The sequence below is a fragment of the Maylandia zebra genome, linkage group LG14 (assembly GCF_041146795.1).
Source record: "Maylandia zebra isolate NMK-2024a linkage group LG14, Mzebra_GT3a, whole genome shotgun sequence".
Lineage (NCBI taxonomy): Eukaryota > Metazoa > Chordata > Actinopteri > Cichliformes > Cichlidae > Maylandia > Maylandia zebra.
The window spans coordinates 36,759,081-36,781,438 of NC_135180.1; the positions used below are offsets into that span (position 1 = coordinate 36,759,081).

At 41.6% G+C, this 22,358-nt stretch overlaps 1 protein-coding gene across 4 annotated transcripts in view; it reads right to left on the reverse strand.

Moving 5' to 3' along the window:
* The window catches only part of slc8a2b (solute carrier family 8 member 2b), a 208,436-nt gene that overhangs the window by 149,197 nt on the left and 36,881 nt on the right, over window positions 1–22,358 (reverse strand). The window contains exon 2 of one of the 4 annotated variants that reach the window (XM_076873474.1): window positions 9,209–9,299. The exons of the other annotated variants lie outside the window; for them this stretch is intronic. The gene's annotated coding sequence lies outside the window, so the exon portion shown is untranslated. The remainder of the gene's footprint in view (window positions 1–9,208; window positions 9,300–22,358) is intronic. 4 annotated transcript variants of the gene reach the window in all.

Sequence of the window (22,358 nt, forward strand, 5' to 3'; positions counted from 1 at the left end):
AACACACGGTTCTGTGACTCCTCCAATTCCTTCGCTTCAAAAGCTGGTAGGACCATCCCATCCTCATCGCCATTTTGTTGTGGAAGTTTTCCATTTAAATAAAGCCTGCAGACGAGCGGTAGCTAACATTCTTTAATCAAAACACACAAAGAACAGACAACCAAGCTTGATGAAGTCCCTGCATGACCACGGGACAGACGGTCAGTAGAGTCTCCCTGAGCCTAGTATGGCTCTCAGTTAATCAAGACATGAGCTGCGGTTTGGGGAAGGCCTCAATGGGGACTGGTGGCAGCTCCCGGGCCTGGCAGATCCTCATGTACTAATAAAAAGTGAAGAAGTTTGCAGGGGGGGCTATACATAATACCCAGAAGGTGCGTGTTTGGAAGTGTGGTCACACTCCTGAAATCCAGATAATTTATCTCCAGTTTTTTACTGCCAACAGTCACCTCAAGGTGCTGTATACTGTATGGAAAAGACAGCAATTAAATTATTTTTTGGTAGAATTAATTCAACAGTCATGGATGGATTTGGTTGAAAAAAAAAATGGGACCAGAGGTCAGTCCACCAAGAAAGGGAATTTAATCAGATCTGGATTCATGAATGTTGGATGGATTCTTTACTGTAGTGAGATCAGAGAAAACTGGACCTTATGCTTCAGATTTTTACATCTTCACAAATTCATCTCAAACTCATCACAAAAATGACACAAACTAATCCAGTCAGGGACTAAATTCACCCTGCTGCTGAAATTATTACTATGAAACGTCTCTGGAGTCACTCGCAGGCAGATCGGCCTTGTTGTTTACAACCTAAACGAGCTAATTTGTAATTACAGTTTGTGCCTTCCTTTCTTTTCTAAAGTGAAAAATGTTGTTTTTCTACCAGCAGGAAACTTCAGTTCAACAATTCAACAGCGTCTCATTCTACAAACATTTTTCTCTCTACTGAACCAGTCACAGCACACATGTCACATTACAGCAGACCGGATATTAAAATGTCAGACGAATTATTTCAGCATGATGCCCACATTTGTGTCTGCTTCACCTTCTGTCACTGGGTTATTCTTTGCAGAAGACAAAAGAAGAAGAGGTAAAGAGCAGATAACAGGTTCAACTCGGAACGCTAATGGTTGGTGAATATTATCACTCTGGGATTTTGGCTCATTAGAACATATTGCTACTCTTGTCATTCAGAAACCTATTAGCACCAAACCTACAGGTCCAGACTCACACTGCTGTTAAACAAACAGTAATGAGTAAACTGAAGTAGAGCTGGTTGGATGGCTGTATACCTGATGTGATGGAGAGAGACAGCAGATTTTAGTCTAAGGGAGACTGATGTTTTCTCCATCACTGTCTTCTTAGAAGTTCCTAATTAAAGGGGTTGTTGGACTTTTAAGGGATATACCAAATTAAGAATAACTACAGAGACATTTCTGATTCAATAACAATCTTAAGGCAAAAAGAAAAGACCAGAATTCAAGATGACAAGTAATCCCTTTAACAGCATGTGTTGATCAGTGGGTGGTGGGGAGGTCTGGAAAGTCGCAGCAGGCACCAGACAAGAAATACTGTGATGAAAGAGGCTGAAGGACAGAGAATCATTCCCAGTTTGTAAGGATGTGAGAACATCTGTGGACAGTCAGAGCCCAGATTGCAATTTAAATGTTAACGGATTCAAAGTAAAGCAGGCAAAGTGATAATTACAAGTGAAAGGTGAAGCTACTTTCAGCAGCTCCCTTATTTACAAAGGTCATCACAGCAGATAGCGCCACATGTTTTTTAACACCAGAGATTGAACCAGAGTTGTTTAGGTAAGCCACTACACTATGGAAGTGCTAATTCTGATTACTTTTAATAGGTTATTTTGCTTTGTTTAATTGGAGTCTTCTCACATGTGCACACACTTCCTGCTTTTTTTTTTTTTTAATTTTACACTCCTTTCATGTTGCAAAGTACATATGGCAGATATATGATCTTGCAAATAGAAAAGCTGCTATTATGTGAAAACAAAGCTTCTCCAGACATCACCTGATAGGTGCAAGTGAGAACACAAGTGTTCAGCATTAGCTTGTTTGTAACCTCCCAGCTCACGAGCACCAAGCCAGTCAGATTACAGCAATGTGTACAAAGCACTGTTGGCTGCTTGATGCACTCACCACTCGCAAAATATATCCTTAATGTCGAGGGTTTCACTTCCTGGTTAAATGAATGTTGGAATAACTTTGCATCACTGCGGACATAAAGTTATGTTACACTAGGGCTGGTGCTTTGATCTTTACTGATTGGTTTAGGCAAATCAAATCCTCGCTGTCAGAAATTGGTAAGAATCTCACATTAGATCGAAATGGAGTGCCGTGCGTTATTAATTGTGATTTTGGGCTAATCACCACAAATATAATTAAATGAAAAAGCTACTTAAGGGGTGACAATGGAGAGATAATCCACAGTATGTAGATAAAAAGTAATTAAAAAAAAATCACTTTGAACGGTCAGTGAACCCAGAAAACGCAATGTATAAAAATTAGTCTATAAACTAGTTACTACATCCTCACACATGGTAAACAGGAGGATATTAGCTTGCGATGACAGCTTCATAGCTAATGGGCTCCCATGTCTTCACATAAACATCATTATTCTTATAAATCTGGCTTGTTGTCAGGGTTAGGTCGCTGGCAGCCAGACGATACTCTGGGTACTTGATCTATTTGTGTGCATGTTCGCCTCATTACTCAGTGTGAAGAGCAAATCTTTGGTTTTCGCAAATGATCTGTTACCTGTGCTGCTGCAGTTCCCTAACGAAGAGCTTTCCAGATTAAGGGCCAGACCTGAAATCTCAACAGGCTGAAACGGTGCACAGAGCTGCTCACAGCAGAGCTCGCTCAACAAGGAAGGTCAGGAGTGATGGAAGGATGAAAAAGATCAAATTGTTAATATAAATTGAGACTTTTATTTCATTTACATTAGTGGAAATAATGTTTTATTTTCATTGCTGATGCTGCCCATTCAATGCTGAGGTTAATAATTACAGAAACACAAGTTTAATGTGAGTCTTAATGAGAAGCAGGGTCGTATCGTATCGCATTGTTTTGCCTTTATGCCGGTTCCAAACAGCTGACAGCGTCCCGCTGATGTCAATTATACAACCAAACCAGAGCAGTCAAATACCAGCTCGCTGCAGCATGCAACAACATTTTCCCATTTGAAGAGAACATATTCATTTAGTGGTTATGAGGCCATTTTCACAACCAACTACACTCAACAAAAATATAAACGCAACACCTTTGTTACTGCTCCCATTCCCCATGGGATGGACGTAGAGACCTAAAATTCATTCCAGATACACAATATAACCATCCCTCCCAAACAGTGGTCACAAATCAGTCCAAATGTGTGGTAGTGGGCACATCTGCTATATTGAGATAATCCATCCCACCTCACAGGTGTGCCACATCAGGATGCTGATCTGACATCATGAGTAGTGCACAGGTGTACCTCAGACTGCCCACAACAAAAGGCCACCCTGGAATGTGCAGTTTTGTCTCACAGCAAAATGCCACAGATGCCACAAGCAATGAGGGAGCGTGCAACTGGCATGCTGACAGCAGGAATGTCAACCAGATCTGTCGCCCGTGCATTGAATGTTCATTTCTCAACCATAAGCCGTCTCCACAGGCGTTTCAGAGAATATGGCAGCACATCCAACCGGCCTCACAACCGCAGACCTCGTGTAACCACACCAGCCCAGGACCTCCACATCCAGCAGGTTCACCTCCAAGATCGTCTGAGACCAGCCACCCAGACAGCTGCTGGAACAATTGGTTTGCACAACCAAACAGTTTCTGCACAAACTGTCAGAAACCGTCTCAGGAACGCTCAACTGCATGCCCGTCGTCCTCATCGGGGTCTTGACCTGACTCCAGCTCGTCGCCGTAACAGACTTGTGTGGGCAAATGCTCACATTCGATGGCGTCTGGCACGTTGGAGAGGTGTGCGCTTCACGGATGAATCATGGTTCACATTGTTCAGGGCAGACGGCAGCTGAGAATGTCCCAGTTCTTGCATGGCCAGCATACTCACCGGACATGTCACCCATTGAGCATGTTCGGGATGTGCTTGACCGGCGTATACGACAGCGTGTACCAGTTCCCACGAATATCCAACAACCTCGCACAGCCATTGAGGTGGAGTGGACCAACATTCCACAGGCCACAATTGACAATCTGATAGACTCCATGCGACGATGTGTTGCACTGCATGAGGCAAATGGTGGTCACACCAGATACTGACCGGTTCTGGGACCCCAGACCCCCAATAGCGCAAAAAACTGCACATTCCAGGGTGGCCTTTTGTTGTGGGCAGTCTGAGGTACACCTGTGCACTACTCATGATGTCAGATCAGCATCCTGATGTGGGACACCTGTGAGGTGGGATGGATTATCTCAATATAGCAGATGTGCCCACTACCACACATTTGGACTGATTTGTGACCACTGTTTGGGAGGGATGGTTATATTGTGTATCTGGAATGAATTTTAGGTCTCTACGTCCATCCCATGGGGAAAGGGAGCAGTAACAAAGGTGTTGCGTTTATATTTTTGTTGAGTGTACCGTCTTATGGCACCAGAAATTTTTATTCCCTGCATACAGAGTGAAATCTCTGAAAAAGATTCAAACTGAAGAATGACGACTGACTCTGTGAAGGTTAGTTATGCTGATTCTAACAGCAGAGGAACCTCCCGACCTCCTCACTGCGTTTTCTTTCACCTTTACACTGCAGAGCGGTCATGCTTTTTCTTTATTCCTGTCAAGTTTAGCCCCTTACATAGGTGGATGGTCATATTACACATGGCCAAACAATGAGATCAGCAGATGTGAAAGTAATTTCTGACATAAGAGTTTTGACTTCCAAAGGCTCTAAATTCTCTGGTTCTGATATTTTCTTCTACTCTTTGTCATCTCAACTGTTGGTCAGGATTTCACTGAAATGTTGTATGTAAAACATGGACCCACTGTGATGTCATCCATTGGTTACCTACTTAAAAAACTGCCCCCTGCTGTCTATTAGAAAGAAAGCAAATTTGAGGCTCTGAGAATGAAGCCACACCCACCACCAGCTTATCCCTTTGCGAGTGGTCGCTAATTAGAAAAAGTATGTTTTAAAGGGAGAAGCGCTATAGTACAAGGTTCAGAATGAGGTGAATAAGGGATATTTTTGAACTGTGACGTATGCAAAGCTATTGGAGTGTAAGACTAAAGAAAATGGAGCTGGAAATGAGCTTATCAGGGCCACTAAAAGGTCTAATGAATGAGATAATATTGACAGGCCTTCATTAATTTTGTCACAGTTACAGGTCCGTCAGACGCTGCTCTGACGTCAGAAACAGGCTGCTTTACCAGACTGACTTCTTCCCAACTTCTTAGTTGTATATCTGATATACAGAAAAGGTTTAACAGAATCTAAAAAATACAAAAGGACCTTTTCTGCTCCCCGTATTTGTAATCAAAAGATTAGAGGTAAAATCTAATTTTAAAACACAAAGAAAAAAACAAAGAAGTTTAGAGGCAAGTGAAATATGACCATCTGCTTCATCCCATCATCGGCTAAAAGCCTATAGACACATTTTGGCACGATGACTGAATTACATTTGGATAAATCCAATTAGCTTCAACAGTGCTGTCATGGATTCTCTCTGATGTTTGGTGTCCCAAAAAACTCTGGAGACAAGGGGTACTTAGAGATGAATAAAATGCAAGTGAGCACAGAAACGGAAATATTCCCGATTTGTCTTCATACAGTCACACGGCAGATTTGAGTAGCATTTAAGGGGATGAAAGGGGGCAGATTCACACTGATAGTGCAACATCGTCATATTTGTTCATACATTTATAAAAAGGCAACTTAAAGCAGACGGTGCAGGGCGAAGTCACACACATAGTCCACATCTACAGAGGTCAGTAATAGCTATTTCATGATCATTTTCCAACTTGGTTATAACATTAGATGAGTCTGAAAGTCATTTTGTTTTAATTTACATGCTTAATACTCTCTGATGGACCACTCAGGGCACGTAGATTTAATTTCAATATCAAATGTGCACAGAAATATCCCCAGGTTGTGTGTGAGTGAGTCACTGGAACATTGCAGGTAAATGTCCTGGGAGAAGGAACAGATAGCTCTATCATGTCAGAAGCACATTTATCATGCTGATAGCAGGCACTTCACCACTCAGCTAGGTACATTTAACACCTCACTGAGGAACATCTTGACTCTAATGTGCTTACACAAGCAGAAACTTGAGGTGCGTTCACAATAAGACACTTCTTAACTCATTATTTTCTCATTTGTCTCTTCCTTCTCTTTGATCCTGATTCCATGTTCTTCTTACTTGACATTCTTTGTCTCTTTCTAGAGGGAACCAATTAATCAACCCTGAAATTACTTCATCAAATCAAAGATGACAGAACAACAATTCTTTATTCTTTAGATTATAAGACTGTGTTGTGACTCTCTCCCTCATCAGTCAAGGTCGCGTCGACCGAAGATTGTTGACTTTTGCCTAACTGGGCGAAGGGACACTTTCTCTCGGCTGAACACGGAACACACACACACACACACCCTCACACACACACACACACACACACACACACACACACACACACACACACCCTCCAAATGCCTTCGAAGCTTATGTCTTCTATGTAGTGAGATGTGCTGATTCATGTGCTGAGGTGTTTTTTTGTCTGTTCTCAAACTGATCTCCCTGTTGGAGCTCAGTCTGGGGGGAGTTCTTTTTTCTCCTCGTCTTTCCTCAATTTGTGCATTTTCCATTGTTATACCTCTCTGACCTGTCTTCCCCATGTGATGCTGTAATGTGTGTATGGTCGGAAGGGTAAGATGGCGCAGGCAAAGGTCGGCAGCCTTAACCCAACAAATTTCCCTTTATTAGTCCCAAATTTGGGACTAATAAAGGTTATCTTATCTTATGAGGTGTGATTATTTAAAAGAAACTGTTGAACTTTAGCAGATCGCCCCCTCAAGATAATTTTCTTGTGCACCTCTGGTCAGTTTACAGAACACCATTTTGAGAATGCATCATTGAAATGCGTGTCTGTTCTTATGTACTCTCCCACCTGTGAAGCACACTGGATGGCTTGACAAAGTTCCTGGAAGGAAAATCTCTCTCACTTTCTCTTTTGGCAAATTGGCACAAATTAATGTTGGTTTCTCAAAATTTTCTCCCTCAGACACATCACAGTGGAACTCCATACTGCCAGTTTAACCTCTACAGGAATGTTGTGCATGCTCCTAGTTATTATACTCCTGACCTGACAGTCCACTTTTAGAGCTTCATCCCAAATGTAGGGCTGTAGCCGTGGAGCCAGCTGTTGTGTTCACGACGAGTTGGGAGAAGATCATCTTCAAGAGGAAATCAGCCACTTTTACAGAGTCTCTGAATTTTTTAATTGCTCTTGCAGTCACAATGCATTGTGTCTCAGTTATGCATTACATGTCCTTTTGTGCGTCGCTTCCACGTTTTGCAGAGGCAAAGCATCAAATGTGTTTAATACATGTTTTGCTGTGATACTGGGTTGATTAGGGAATTGGGTGAGATCCATAAAGGGGCAAATAAACTCTGATCTTTTCCTAACCAGGTGCTTAATTCTAAAGCAAGTGAAAGCCGAAATAGAAGAAAGGGGAAAAATATTGAAGCTGTTTGAAAAACACAATACCACAGTCTCCTGGATGATACACTGGGTCCATTATTGCTCAGAGATCAATAGAGCCTGCCATGCCTGGTTTTGGCCAAAGGACATCTAGTGTGTAACTATGAAAACCTAATGTGACAAAGTCCTGTTTGTAGAGGACACTTTCCAAAATGAGAAACACAAGGTGTTGATGCTGGTAGTGTAAGACCTGGATAAGCCTTTTATCTGAAAACTTACACACTGGCAAAGGTTCATTGTTATCTTCCCTGCTGTTGTTGCCTCATGGCACAACAAGAAAATGAGTTTAATAGGTTTTTTACGGACCTTCGCAAGGATGTGTGTTTAATGACTGAATATCTCCACAATGAGTGCTGACACATGCAGCTCATGGACTGACTTTAGCTGAGAATTAACATTGATTTTACAATATTCTGGCTCCAAGCAAGGTGTGTGTGTGCCTGCTGGTGCCATTATGGCTATGTTCACACTGCAGGTCTTAATGCTCAATTCTGATTTTTTGATCAAATCCGATTTTTTGTCTGCTTGTTCACACTACAAATAAAATGCGACAGCAAAAGCGTTCAGTGTGAACGCTCAAAGCGGCCCGCATGCGCAAAAGAAGACGCCACACACAACGGGCTCTGTTTAGACCTAGACCAAACAGTATTGTTTGACAGATGGCCGTTAATATAAAGACTTTGGACTTTACGTTTCCCAATTTTTGCTTTAAGTTATTTTGTTATTGACATAATAATGTAAATAACCTAATAATGATCCTTATTGCTGTTTTAGAGGAGCGGTGCTTCAAAGGATAGCTGCAGATTTCTGTCAGAATCTGCAGATTATACAGTACAAATAAAATGTTCACGTTGTCTTCCCAACAGCTTCATTAACATCTACACTGGATGGCCAGGAAGCGTTCACGATGTCTTCTTGGGCGCTGATAATTAGCGTCTGTCTTGTGTCAGTGACGTAAAAGACGGATTTAATGCGACACGACCGTTCAAATAGCAGTCGCTTTCTAAAACATCAGATATGTATCGGATTCAGGACCACATACAAAAGTGACCCAGATCGGGTTTGAAAATATCGGATTTGTGCCGTTCACACTGTCAGACCATGATCGGATATGGGTCGCATAGGGTAAAAAAAAATTTAAAAAAAAAAATCGGATTTGATGCGCTTTCGCCTGCAGTGTGAACGTAGCCTAAGTGATTTAATGAGTCATGGGTGATTTAGCATTTACCAAGTAATGTGTCTGCTTTCTAACCACCATGTTTAAATTCAATTTCAATTGAAAGGGCAAAGAAAAAGCTTGTTTATTTAAAGGTAATATTACCGTTCAGAGTGGTATACTGTCTGTTAAAAAGTGCTCACACACACACACACACACACACACACACACACACACACACACACACACACACAGCAGAGTCTGACAGTGAGGTAACAGGTTAAGGTGAAGGTTATAAAGCGTGAAGCAGTGACTGAAAAAATACCTCTGGCGTGGTTTTTCAGTGTGTTCTCTTTTATCGCCCTCCCAGGATTGTCATGGAAAACTGCACCACACTGCAGGCAAGATGGAGGTAGCTCCAGAGTGAAGGAATTGATTTCAGTTGAAAGTGATTGTTGCAGCATGTTGGAAAAAGATGGAAAAAAAAGCTCAGAAAATCTGCCTCAAGTGGAGCCCACAAATTCAGTTTCATATATGCAATCACTACCCAAGGCAAAGCAGCCATTTATGACAATGATAGGTGTTCTCATTTTGAATTGCAGCTGTTAACCTGAACCTGAATGACAATGCTGCGTCATCTCTGGGCCCCTCCAGGCTTGATTGATTGGTTCGCTTTATTGTTATTGTAAAGCAGGGAAGCAAAACAATGGAATTACCTATTTAATCTGGCTATTACTGCTTTCCCAGTAGAGGCTGAAAATTGCAGGAAAACCACCAATAATAAGAGAATTGATGGACCTGTTCTTGTTACATCCTCTCAGCTCTGACCACCTCCACTGACCAATGGCAGCAGCCTTTTCCTTTTTTTAATGAATGCATTATTTAGGCCTTCATGCTTAAACAGATGGTAGGCAAGAGATCAAAAGGTTCAAGACTCAAAGTGAGAAATGGGAAAGTATGCTGTCAACTATCATGATGCATACCAAAATAATAATGCAGGAACAACTATATGCATGTGTCAAAGAAAAACCGACGGGTATATGTCAGGATAAATGATTTTAAAGGCCTGTGCGAGACACTGATGAGGAGTGGTAAAACAGAAGAACAAGTGAAATGCATTTTCCAAGTGCAGGCAGAAAAATAAAAAAGGTGCTCTAGGGAAATGGCATGTAATATTAGAGGAAGAGGATGAGAAAACACCACGGCTGTGGAAATAAATTAAATGAAATTTGTTGAGCACTGGTGTGAAAAAGAGAAAACAACACAATAAACTGTGAGAGGAAGAGATTCATTCTGAGGAGCGGGGAGAAAACACTGCAGAGTTGGCCTTTCACAATGCAGTACAGATGTGCTGTCTGCTCATGCTCCAGCACCATGCATGTCATTTCTTATTCCGCTAACAAGGATACAATTTCCTGCATTACAAGAAATTGTAGAGGCTAGAAAACTAGCCTCTAACAATTACCAGTTAACTACATCTTAAAAATTAAATAAATCAGTAAAGTAAAAACAAACAAACAAAACACTGCAAATAACTTTAATCATCAAATACAAAACCAGGCTACCCTGATTTCCTCACAACCAATCTGAGTCTGTAAAGCTTTATGTAAATTAGGTAAAAAGAAGATGAATCCTACACTGTTTTCTATAACTTGCATAGTCGACAGAAACAAACAGTTTAGCATTTAAGGTAAAGTGGATCTCTGTTAACTAGTCATTAAAGCTGTTTTCTTACTATAATGTTTGGTGATAAGAGATTAAAACACAAAGTATCAAATTGTGCGCAAATAACTATGACTGTGCTGCGGTGTGCACAGGGTATATGGATTGTGTTCAGCTATTTGTAAATGGGTCTTTATGTATACATATACCCATGTACAGGTGTGTGCAGTATATATGTAGGTGTTTTTGTTGTTTTTAGTCTCTGTGGTTCCAAGTTTTGGTTTTCAGTAGTTTATAGAGTTTAGTTTCCCTTTTTGAACCTTATGTTTTGTCTTTTTTGGATCATTCGCCATCAATCAATACATGGCTTGCTCTCAGTCCACCTTTAACAGCACGCAGTCTGCAACATCCACAGACCCATGAATAATAAAATAAAAATAAACACACTGACTCTGTCTAGTCATGTAGGCTTCTGTTCTCATGTAGTTTGGAAACCCTAATCCTAATGTGGAAGTTTAAGTTCTCATTAATTTGTTTTTCAATTAGTGAAAAATGCCGCCATCACTTTCCAAAAGTCACATTGAGAAGCTGTGTCAACTGGCTCATTTCTACAAAAAACAAACAAAACAAAAAAAAACGACAATTTGCAATGACATAAAACAGCCTCTCAGTCATCTTAGACAATCTGACCATCAGTTTGGTGTCAGCTACAATTCATATTACCAGAACTTCTAATAACAGGTAATGAAAAATGCTTTAAAACTACACTGATAAAAATAAAACTGAAAGTTCTGAAGGATATAAGAGATCATTCTGAAACATTAAGAGCTGAATGTGAGCACAAATTCAGAAAGTTTTCTTATTATCCTTTTTCCTCTCAAACCAACACCCTTCACCACCTGTCCAGGACCTGTTTTTTAATCCTTCCTTACTTCCTCCATTCACCTGAGAGAAACACTCTCTGTGTGTGTGTGTGTGTGTGTGTGTGTGTGTGTGTGTGTGTGTGTGTGTGTGTGTGTGTGTGTGTGTGTGTGCACGCAAGGGGTCAGGTAGGTTTGTATAATCCAGGTGGTCTCTCAGCTGGTGCTGTGTTCATCAGGATGTTGTAGCTCCATGCACCGCTCACCCTCACACTTACGGGTCACCACACACACACACACATCCAGACAGAAAAACACACCCACACAACTCTGGCAGGAAGAACACCCCGCCACCACCACACACACAAACACACACGAAACATCCTTCCTCAGCTGATTTTTCATGTATTCAAACTTCCCTCACATAATCAGCATTTTAATTTTTGCCTCAAAGCCTTTAATATTATGCGAGAGGCTTCTGTATATAATTAGTGTAGCGGCTGAATTAAAATTTTTTAGTATGTTTAATGAAGAAAAAACAGTAAAATATAACAACCAATAGGAACAAAACATTCTTCCTCCTCAGAGCTGGAGCATCCCTGTTTATTATTTTCATTTCTCACTGGTTACTAAATGACTCTGCATTATTTTGAAGATAAAGTAATTGCAGTATGAACAATACATCTATTTACTCTCCTTTTCTCCTTGTTTGTGATTTCTCTGTATATGTGCATGCACTAGAGGTTTTTAGGTTGTATGACGATCACACTGGCCCTGGGCTGCTCATGTGGATGTGTCTCTGTCGCCACTGTTTGTGCAACAGTAGCAGCAATAGGTGGTTATCATTCTTGCATTCAATGTTATGCTTCAGTTGCAGTAGTGTAATCATGAACACTGCTGGAGTGCCCCTGAGCTAAAACATGCTATTGTAGAAGAAGCTACAGCACTACAATAGCCAATGAAGATGAGGAAGGAGAAAAAGATAAAGCTAATAATGGGAATGGAAAATGGAAATGCGTGCATGCATGAAGACCTGCATCTGCTCAGGTGCAGGAGCAGCACTGAACATATGAGGTTGTTGCAAGTCAGAATGAACAGATATGCTAATGCAGGTTTTAATATGAGTACAATGAGAGCAGATGTTTAATATTTTACATAGATTTTAAAAGTGTAATGACTAACTTTTAAAAACAATAAAGGTCCAAACACTTTTGTCTGTGAGATATGAGAGTACAAATAGCGACAGCCTAGCTCAGGCACCTGACTGCAGCGATCCCAGATGATGCCTCAGTCATTACAATGAAATTTGGTCACCAGCTGCATCCACAGAAGGTTGACATTTTTTGCCTAAAGACCATTTTTATTAGTATGTGGGCGGCTGTTTGATGTCCCACTGGCGGCACAGAAACAGCAAACAGATATTGTTTTATTGATTTTATCCAACTTCACATGAAGCCAAAGCATTAAGCCACGAGACTCAACGCAAAGCACTGCTGATAGCTGTTCATGGGGGACACGCTCAGGTGGCTTGAACAATGGTAGCCACGTCAGAGAGCCGAAATACTGACGCAACAATCTGGCAACATTGTTGCAAAGCTGCTAAGTTGTTGCTAGTTTGTTGCTGACAAGGAGCTGTACTGAAAGATGACAATATGAGGTTTCAGTGAGCTCGACGGTAGAGTGAGATAGGTCTGCAACCATTCGTAAAGCTGCCTCACCATATCGAGTTAGAAAAGCAGATTTTATTAAAGTATAAACTGACACAAGCATTAAGGCCTTTATCCACCAGACACGTAAAAATTGTATAATTATTTCGTGCATTAAAAATATTTTTTGGACTCATCTGTTCTCAGTATAGCTGTTGTCAGCATTTTGTTTTCAAACCAACGTCAGTTTTTTAGATGAATAAACAGATCTGACCAATGGGATTACTGCATTTGGCAACAAGTGCATTCGAAGCTCAAAATGCGCACTAGTAATGAATAATTATAAGGAAACAGTCAAATATTGTTATTTTACCTCAGACACACAGCTGCACTGCTCTGTGACCATCGGCTCTCTGAAATGATTTTTCTGCCTCCTCAGATGTGGTCCCAGTGAGAGCTGCCACACATTTCCAGAAATATGTACGAAAGTGTTCATGATGCAACTTCAGCTCCAGGTTCAAACCATGAAATTTTCCCTGCTGCTGCCTTGTCTTGAGAACTGGACCGATCCAGAATTCAGTTTCTTCCTTTCCTTGTTTAGACACATTGGGGCCAGCTCATCAGGGCTTTATGTCAAGTTGGGGGGGGTACGAAAAATTCAGAACTTCTTGTTGATTTCTCGCAGTGCATTCGCTGTATAATGGCACTTACAGTCAGCTCTAGTTTCCTCCAACTGGTAATCAAATCAAACACTGAGGTAGCAGCCCTGCATGCAACTTTAAACTTAAGAAAGTCATTTTAAATCTTAACCAGCAGTTCAAAGATTTTGTTGCTTGTCAGGACTGCTCATAAGACCAGCAGAGTGAGCAACCCGGGGGTTCTGCGAATCACTGCCACAAATAAATCAGTTGGAAATCAAACGTCCATCCTTTTACCTCAGGCTACGCTGACTCAGCTGGGATTAACTGTCACACTGACTGGCCTGATTAGAGCTCAGTGATTCATATCAGTGATTCATGCTCCCTAATGTGGTGCCAATGAAGGGAGACAAAGCATCAGCAGGCTGTGTTGTAGCAGTGAACAACAGAGACTGCATCTGTTTGTTGTCTCTGCTATTAACATGCAGAGTTCTCTCAGTGTCCTCAGCCTGAGTGGCATTAGTGAGACACTTCTCAGTGTCGTCTCAGCAACAACACCGGCAAGGATGTTGCATGATGCAACTCATGTTTCCAGTGTTACACAGCCTGAGCCAGCACACACAGCATGGTGATCTTACGATATTATCCAGATGCAGCCCAAACACTTTTTTGAAAGAGTGAAAGATCCTCTACAGCAGAGCCGTAAAAGAAAAACATGTTGACTGTTTAAGGCACAGCTGAACTGATTGCACTGATTCTGATAAGCATGCCTGCTACGTTGTTACAGAAAGAGGTTCAAGTCTACCCAGTTTGTGGTATTTCATTTAAAAACATGCATGGGTGGCAATTCTGCGAGCACTTCAGAAGAGCTTGAATAGATAAAAGAGATGCTGCTGTGCACTGAGATACTAAAAACAAACAGCATTCAGAAAGGAGAGCAGCCTCCACTTTAAAATGCTCTCATGCTTTCCTACAGAAAACCTTTAAAAAAAAAATCATAAGTATTTGAAAAGTGTGTTACCAAGGCTCTTAAACCTGTGATTGAAACATAATTAGGGCAAGCAACCTACGCACTGCAGCCCACACCGGACTTCATCAAAGACCAGAGAGCAGTGACTCAGTAACAACCCTGAGAAGAGCTTCTTTGAAAGTGTCTCTGCAAACTTAAAAAAAGTGTTTCCTTACTGCCTCCTGCAGCGAGCACAGGCAGAGACGGTGCAGAAGGAGAGCCGCCTGGAAGGACGTGTGGAGTTCATACAGAAGCTGTGGACAGTGAAGAAGCTCCGCCTGGCACTTGTTGCTCCGTTGTGAGGACGTTCACAGTAACTCTGTGTTCCAGTTTCATGCTGATTCAGTCTGAATATTTACAAAATTAACAAATGTTTCACACCACAAAAACTGGACAAAATTGAAAACTGGAACAGAGCTTAATTTAATACTGTGAGCAGCTGATGAGGAGCAGAGCTTTAGAGTCGTGAGTACTCTGCACTTTGGTGTGGGTGGTGGAGCTGCCCAGCCACATTTGAGTTTAACATTTGAAAATTAATTTCGACAGCTTCTCATTGACAGGTGGCCGCTGTACCTCTACTGTTATTCATTCAGGACCACCGTGGTGAAAAGAGCTGTGCAATAATCGTCTGCAGTAACTTATATTTGGCTGATGGAGAGCAGCACAGAACAGACAGACGCAGCATGAAAAGGACGGTCTGAGGTGGAGGTGGTTTGTAAAGCAACGTGCAGATGTGCAACTGTAGGCGGACTAAAGTGGCTTTAAAAGCATGCCATACTTTAGACTGGCCATAGAAGGGTGTCTGTGCTTTGAGGGATCAGCTGATGTGAGTTGGGATTAAGATCAGCTGATCTGCTGGGATGGTGACTGAATGTGACTAACACTCTGCTCCATCTTTGAGAAACGAGTATAAGGAAGCAGGCTAACACATTTCCAAACATTCACATAATGTGGACCTGAAAACATCTGGGAGTGCCTCTTTAACAGCTTCCAAATTAAAACAATAAAACTCTAATAAACTCCATTTAAAAACAAACAGTCCCTGCCAGACAGATGGTCGCCGCTTTGATGTATGAGTCGAATTCAATTTCCCAATTACACACACACACACACACACACACACACACACACACACGGATGTCAGCTACTGTCTTTGCCATCAGGCAGCGGGATTAAAGAGTGAATTTAAAAGCTCAATAAGTGATCCATGTTAATTATTCGGACTCTGATTATCTAGTGCTGTGTGTGTGTGTGTGTGTGTGTGTGTGTGTGTGTGTGTGTGTGTGTGTGTGTGTGTGTGTGTGCGTGTGTGTGTGTGTGTGCGTGCGTGCCCAGTGAACGTCTTTGTTGCAGATGTTTTCCATATTTGTATCTCCGTGCATGTTCATGGGTTGTAATAATTATATTGCGGGACCACAAAACTGTTTAGCCAGCATCATCTTTAAAGACAATCTTTAAATGTTTAAGGTTAGTCTATGGTTAATGGTGACGATGTGGCTGTGTCTTTAGAAATTACATTCAAGTCACTTAAATGTCATGTGAAATAATGGGAAAATGTCTGTCTGTGTTCCTGTTGTTCTCTAACAAGCAGCCAGCTGCTTGTCCCGGTCTTTCACAACAGTCTCCCAGCAGCTAATGAGACACTCCCAGCAACACCTGCAGGCGCTCGCAGCATGAGATCGATATCACACACACACCCATGCATGCAATCAGACATATGCACATGTACCTGAACACTGACACCCACACTACATATAAACGTGTTCTTTTTAAAGAAAAGAACATTTCAAATGTTTCACAGCTCCTCACACTTTATTTTGGCCATTCTTTGCTTAGATGACTCAACGGCTTTCTGCTCCTCTCATTTGTTTTGAATGGATACAATGAACTCATTCTGCATCATCTAAATATAAAACAGAAAAGTTTGCAATGACTCATATTCAGAACACTGGTGTTGGTGAATTTCACATAATTAAACATTACAAAATCCTTTATGGTGAGAAGCAATTAAAACAGCACAGGGTTTAGCATAAATGCTATATTTGCCAGGTACTAATACAAAGGTTTAACGGTGGGGTGATAAAAAATAAAGCATGTTCCACAGTTGACGAGCCCGTAATCACAAAGGCGACTGCAGGTGCCAGATCAGCAGAAATAAACATGACATTTGAAGCAAAGAAGAATTACCGCTGCTGCATAAAGCACTTCAATACTCTCTGCTACATGAAACGCAGCTGAGAACAAGACTTGATTTTCGAGAGCATCCTCGAGCTGAAGAATATGTATCAGACAAATGAAATTATTTACTTTTCAAAGCTGGACTGAAATTTAAAAAAAAAAAGCTGTAATCAGACTTGAAATGACATCACTCGTATCTGTTTCAGAGAAAAGATGCAGAATTCTTTCTCCAGAGCAAAGGTGTTACAGATGGTCTGCTGCTGATGAAGCACAGCTGTGCAAGCCAACCAACTTGGCTGCAGTCAGTGAGTAGAGAATCAGAATAAATGGGGTGATAAAATTACCAGATAGGCTTTTACCGCAGAGTGAATGAAGCGATGGATGTGTGGATGGACAGTCACTGCAGAATAAGCGAAGAAGAAGAAGAAAAAGAATCTGTAACCATCAGACCATACAGGTCTGAGTCAGCAGGTAGTCTTATCTCACGTCGCCACACCTCTGGTTCTAAAATAACCTACCATCTCTGCACCTCTCCTCCTGTTGACAGCTGCAGTTAAATCCTTAAGTTTAAGCGATCTCATTTTCATTGTATTCCCCTTCACTAAATAAACCTCCCTTATCTCAGAGACAGCAAAATTAAGCCATGAACCCTCCTCGTGCTCCACAGCAGCCTGCTGGCTCTGATGCAGAGCAAATATAGTTGACAGTACAGTTTCTTTTCAGCCGGGCCCCGAGAACATGATCCAAATCTGCACTTAGAGCTGAATAAGAGAGTGCAGTGCAGACCGGCAAGTAAGTGATGAATGGATGAAGACAGAGTGACAGCTAGGTTGGGAAGAATCAATTAACCTGGATTGGAAGATCCTGGTGGTAAGTAGACAAGTCAATGAAAAAAGGGTTTGTGATGGTCTTTGAATTTCATTAAGAACACTTTCAATCAGAGGGAGAATTAACCGTTTCAGCAATCAGTCCAGAACAGCTGCAGGCTACAAATGGTTTTATCTAACATTTGAAAAACTCTGTGATTCCTGTGAAATGAATACATAAACAGCACAAATATTCAACTTAATCTGGCGTTTGTGAAGGACAGCAAAGACGTTTAAAGGTCTCTGCCAACTAATTTAGAGCAACTACAAAATCATGACTGAGTCTGTTTTCTGCTTCGCTTAATCACTGCAACTGCGTCTACTCAAGCACAACATTTTAAAATGTAAAAAGCTTTATTTAAATATCAATTCTACTCAAAATCCCGTCACATCTATAAATACTAAGCCTTCAAATATCACACCTGTATGGGCTGAGGCGACGTGGTGATAGAAAGACCAGCACTTGGATTGAGACTACCGGTAAATAAAAGCCCCGTGAGTCTGCAAGATATCTGAGGCCATGCTTTCACTATCACTATGAAAAAAGGTGTCTTAGTAGGTTAGATTATAACCATGTGTATGAAACAAACTACAAGAACTATTTTACCCATTTTTAAATGCAAATAGATGTAATTTCATAATAGCAAGTTAGAATTACAATACGTAGCAGGATAACACAGAAGTCAGTAGGGCTGTGCGATATGACGCAATATATTGGATAACAGAATGAAAACATCTATTGTTTCAAATTATACGCTTTTGTTTGTTTCGTGGTGTCGCAAAACTGTTATTTCATCGGGACACAGAGATTACCAGCATGGCCAGTCAAGATGAGGCAGAACCAGGTAGCTCCAAACAGAAGGACCAGTCAAAACAAATCGAGAACCTTATCCCTAAATAAGGGGCAACCTCTGCAGCATGGAAATGGTTTGGTTATGGAAAATGCAAATTATGGTGCAAACTGGTCCCCATCTCAGAATCAAACACCGCAAACATCTTCTACCACCTACGCAAGAATCACGTGAAAGAGTATGGAGAGAGTTCAAGGATGAGAAGCAACAAAGAGCCATCAGGTGCTCAAAATAAACCTTAGACTCAAACGTTAGAACAGGCTTTTCCCCGCAGCACGCCGTGTAATAAACACTCACAAAGAAAATAGCGGCCATTACAAACTTATATCTAAAAATATATAGTTTCATGCATCGGCTCCACACGACGCCCAGCTGAAAACACTTCACACAAGTCGAGCTGCCCAAGATTCACAGAATTCCCTGAAAATGCACCGTTTTGTGATATACATCGTTATCAGGATGAGAAATGCCTGATATCGGGCGAGATTTTGGTCATATCACCCTAGAAATCAGGCAGAGACACTGATGTACACTGATGTGTACAGTAGATAATCACTGAATAAGTTGCACATATGACAGCAACACTGACACAGACTGACTATCATAGTAGCGAAAAGTTGATTCCCTATGTTGGCCCTGTGATGCACTGGGTATCAAGGTTTTACCCACCTCTCACCCTGGGACAGCTGTGATAGGCGAAACCTTCCCTCTGCACTTCTAACAGAGTGTGAGTAGCTCCCCTGTGTTCAGTTATATAAACAGTTTCATTAACTGGTAAATATGAAAATCAACATTTTCACACAAAGATTGCCACATATTTAAAGTGGATTAGGGATTCATTAAAAATAGATTTATTTACAATTTCTGTGCAGAAGCTATGCTTTAAAATGGGTGTTTGCTTTTCTACATTGTAGGGTCTGACATGCAAATGAGAGTTATTATTAATGTAATTCCAGCTGTTACATAATGCAAAAACACCCACTGAGCAAATGCATAGAGAGAGGCAGAAGAAGGCCTACAGGCGCTACGTAGTGAAAACAGCCAAAATTGATGGGCAAAAATCGCACGCGCACACACACACACACACACACACACACACACACACACACACCGATGAGACCTTTTAGAACAGCACAATGATTCGCTCGAGCTCAGCACAGTCTCACAGGGAGAATCTAGCTCACACAGACACAAACACAGCCGTTATTAATTTAATGAGACGCTATAACACGAGCCAGAGGTTTCCTCCATTCTAGGAAAGAAGGAACAAGTGATGAACCGTTAGTAAATCAGGCTAATGACGGGATTAACACCAACAGATTTAACAATAAGCTCTTGGCTGTACGAGGCATCTGCTTTTTGGCTTTTAGACCAAAACTTCAGGATTGCAAATGCAGAAAATATTTAAAGCGCTGCTAGGAACAAGTGACAGAAGAGCCAATAACACTGCATAGGAGACGAGGAGAGTCTCTTTTGATCTCCTGCTTAGAAAACTCCTTTAGCACAATGCCAACAAGGACTTTGGGTGTCTGAATTGAACAAGCGGAGCTCTTTTGAGGCCACTGATGAGGTGGCTGAATGAAATTTAATTGCTAAATACAACAAGGTCATTACCAAAATAACGCACATTTTTCTTTGAAACAGATTTTAAAAAAGCTGGAGTAACTGCACATCAATATGGCATTGAATAAACCAACACTGTGATACGATTTCTTCCATTTGTATTTGTCACAAAAGAAAAACATTCAGCAGCAGTCTACACAGAAATGCCCAGAGCTCTCTCTCCCCAGCCACGGATATTCAACTCTTCCTAGGGGAAGAGTTACTGAAAGACATAATCTCTCCAGTGTCCCGGGTTTGCCCTGCCGTCTCCTCCTGATTAGACATGCCTGAAACATCTCACCCGGGAGGAAAGCTGGAGGCAACGCAGAAAGATGCTCAGACGGACTCACATCACTGCAGGGTAGCAGCAGCTCTGCTTCTCCCGAATGACTGAGTGATTCACCCTCTAAGGCTGAGCCCAAACACCCTTTAGAGGAAACTCATCCTGCCGCTCGTATCCATTATCACGTCTTGATGGATGCTCAATCATCCAGCTAAGTAAATCTCCAAAAGTTGATTCCGTTCATCTGGACGTAGCGTTTTCAGTAGGACAAACGTTTGGTCACTCGTCCAGGTGACTTCTTCAGTCTCAGCTGACTGCAGGTTTCCCCAATCCTATAAACAGTACATTTGCATAATGACTGAAACCAGCCCACTGAAGGAACAATGGGCTGGGAGGTCAGTTCCTTAATCTGTTATCACACTAGTTTGTGGCCAAAGATGAAGGTAGAAATCTAAATCCATATTTTCCAACAGGCTCAGCACTCGCGTCACTAAAATAGACTGGTACAAAGTCTGTATCACTTCAGATTCTGCACAACTCTGCTTGTCAATTTTAAACAAGCACCCGAAGTATTGCACTCACAAGCTCACTCGACAGTTCACTATAAAGCCTTTTTTGGCAGCCGCTGATTGGACAGCTACTGTAAGGTCTTCACCTGTGATCCACATCGTGCTGATGGGCCTCTCTGACAGTTGGTGGGTGGTCATGTCGTTTTTCATTTTATGGATCAATCCTCTGTCCAAGGTTTGGCTCCAAAACAGGACCACACCGACCTGAGTCCCAGTCCTGTGTGAAGTAACTGGAGGAGAGTGTTCCCAGTTTTCCTGCTCGTAGTTTTAAATGGGTGACTTTCCCCTGGGAGACAATAACCCCGCCAACATAAGGAAGCAGTTTTGGTTTATACATGTAGATAGACTTAGTTATATTATGGTAGCAAATCATCACAAACATTTTTTTTTCTCAACGTAAGAAAAATTTATTGTAAAATAAAAAATATATGCTTTCAGAGGTATAGTGCTTTATGCCTCTAAACCCACGTATGCAGAATCTGTGAGGTCACGCAAATCAGAAGCATTCTAGTGCCACATAAAAAAACAAAGCTTCTCACACACACACACACACACACACACACACACACACACACACACACACACACACACACACACACACACACACACACACACACACACACACACACACACACACACACACGCTTGTTTGAACCCTCTGTCTATAAATTATGGATGTCTCAGTAGAAACCTGCACGGGCTGGCAGTTTCGAGTTAAGAGGGACCCTGATGAGCACAGAAGCAGAAACGACATCGGCAGGGTGAGCAGACAGGCTTTGAATATGGTTTTACTGATTTCAAACAATTCCAAGCTCCTGGATAAAATGCCCCTTACTTTTTTTCATTACAATTTGTTTTATTTATGACAAAACGTATTACACAAACGTATTTCTCAGAATTTGCTCAGGCAAAAGCTCAGACTGGAGACTTGAGGATGCTCTGAATGCTCCGTATCTCAGGTACACGGCACCGTGACACAGTTGGTCAAACCTTCAGTGTAAGAGGGGCAGGAGGAGTTGGATTAAAGGGGGACTGAACACTAAACTGGCTTGTTCCATACAGAAGATGAACTGATGAGCTGCACAGTGGTGTCATACTCAAACTATTACTTTAAACTGTTTGGTGTCCATCAGGTAGTTTACTTGTTCTCCATTACATCTCAGCTTCTGCTTCAGCATTAAACGATGCATTAAACGGGGAGATCGTGGCTCAAGAGTTGGGCGTTCGTCTTATAATCGGAAGGTTTGGAGTCCTTAGGACCAAGTAAAGCGCTATACAAATACAGACCAAACCTTCCGGCGCCTGCACCCT